Raw genomic sequence first — 2,582 nt, 5'->3', positions numbered from 1 at the left:
ATACCTAGATCGGTAAAATAGGCGAATTTCTTCCTACAACTTCGGTCGTTGTTCGGGGTACAGTTAAGATTTTAACGAAGTTCGAGCGAAAACATAATTAGCAAAAAAAGTCGAAATAAAGTGATTAAACAAAAATGATTACAAATATCGTAAATAACAGTTCACAAATGCATATATAGAGACATATATATTTTTGAAGGGGGGAAATGGTCTTCACAATTTGAAATCGATCAAACACACTATGCGCGAATGCTCGTGTAAACGCGCGCCATCTATCGTAGGATAAATGTACTTCGCGGGAGTGTATTAAAAAACTTCCCGAAGTTTCATGGCAATCGTACTATGCCACAAACCTTCGCCGGAGTATATTAAACAACTTCCCAAAGTTTCATGGCAATCGGATAAACGGTGTGGTAATGCATGAAGGACATAGGACACACAGACACACAGACACACAGACACACAGACAGACATACATTCATTTTTATATATATAGATTAAATATCTGTATACTATACCAGATAAAATATCACACAGTTAAGTTTATTTTTAATAGTAAAAATCACTTTTACATACGTAAAAAATATTATTACTGGGATCAATTCAAAGTGATTCCAACGAAAGGTGGGGGAGTATTCGAATACAAGAATTGAGAATTATTCGCTTGGAAAAAGTTCTTGTTGTTTCTAAGAACTTGTTCTGGCTATTTGAATATTAAGAGTTCTGGAATGCGATCCTTATGAGCTCAAAGAACAGCGAAAAGGCCAATTCGAGTACTGTACCTTAAACTATCATCTCACTCAGCCGTTGGAAATTCTAATAGTATTATACTTGAAAATTAGAGAGAAAACTTATTCTGTGATCAGATTCTTCGTTTACATCAATCTCTGTAATTATCAATATGTCAATCAACTTGTTTTTGAGTTCTCGTACTAGTTAGTTACTAACTTCTCCGTACAAGGCAAATTTGCAACACTTATCTCTTGTTTTCAACGAATTACATTTACTGCTTTTTCTCGAGAACTCGATTCTCAAAACTCATTTTTGGATGTGTTCGACTCTGCTCTTGATTAATTCCAACAAACTAGTATTAACAAAGAGTTTATGTTCGTATGCCTCCTCATCACGTGACCTTCATTTCTCTGACAAGGTTCGAAATCGTTCTGGGAATGCAGTTTGTCACGCTCTGAGCCTGGAGGCGATAAGCGTAACTGTGTAGTACTTTATCTGGTGTAAAGATTTAAAAAAAAATACTGAACCTGTTTAAAACGGAACCTGTTTACCGAAACGAAAAAGTAAACCAGCACTTGATTCCACTTTTCACAGGTTTTATTGTCTATGGAAATGAGAATCGGAAATAAACGAGACACGTTTATTATTGTTTGGATTTAGTGATTGTTACAGTCTGTTTATGGAAAAAATGAACTTGAGTATTTATAGGGTTACCATAACAATTGAAAGAAAATACGAACAAATTAACATTTAATTAAAAATACTCAAACAGCGAGGCAAAATAAAAGAAATTTATTCATATTTTTCAATCTAAAGGTAAAGGTAGGCATATAATATAAAGTTTCAATTTACACTTTTCTTTGGGGCACAGAATGCAATTTGAAATATAAGAATACTATTGTAAAATAGTATTCTTATATTTCAAATTGCATTAGCTTAGATAACAAGTACTATAGAATTAAATAAACCGTTATGAATATGCACATGTTCTCTAAATCAAGTCTCTCAAGTGGAGTACGCGTACCCTAGGGATACGCAAAGTTTCCCTTCAAAATACTGTATGGAAGTATATGTCCTGTCCGCTGTTTGTCTAATCTAACTGTCATCCTCCGTAAGAAGTAGGCTCACGATCACTTGCGATCCTACAGGAAAAAATTCAAATTGCAGGTAGCGGGAAATTTAGCAGGAATTATGTATTTACAGTGGAAATTTAGCAAATTTTTCTATAATATAATATATTATATTATATTATAGGAGGTAAAATTTATAATTATTCTCGTCTTAGGGGGTACGCGATCAAAAAGTTTGGAGATCACTACTCTAAGCAACAGAGCCATTACATTTGCTTAAACAATGTTGCCACCTAGCCAACGAATGTAATAATAATTATCAAAAATTTAGCACTTTTTTCAGATTTAAACCTAAGTGGTTATGATTTAACTATTAACTGCGTCATCAGTTGAAAATTATGGACGTTTTGTTAATTTTTTCTAAGTACGGCTCGGACACAGACAGAGTCTGTACAGAACAGACTGTCAGTACTGAATACAGACGAATTGTAACCCTAGTACTAACCAATGAGCATCAGCCATTGATCGCTTAGTTGTGGCGAGTTACTTCCAATTTCTTTCTCATTTGTTAAACATGTCACCGCCATTATAAACGGTGTTATGGAAGCTTTACGTTCTGATATTGGAATATGAGGAAGTTCGTTGTAGTACAGTCGACCCTCCTTATAACATGGTAGATACGTTCCGTTCTTTATGAATCAATTTTGTACGAGTCCTTGCCAATCATAGCCCCACACGTCTGAAGTTTACGGACTACGGCTGTTTGAAAGGTTTTCTTCC

The sequence above is a fragment of the Centruroides sculpturatus genome, unplaced genomic scaffold, assembly GCF_000671375.1.
Source record: "Centruroides sculpturatus isolate CEXI.00-Female unplaced genomic scaffold, Cexi_2.0 scaffold1006, whole genome shotgun sequence".
In the NCBI taxonomy this organism is placed as follows: Eukaryota; Metazoa; Arthropoda; class Arachnida; order Scorpiones; family Buthidae; genus Centruroides; species Centruroides sculpturatus.
The sequence above is the reverse complement of the archived record's forward strand: the minus strand, read 5'-3'. Positions refer to the sequence as shown.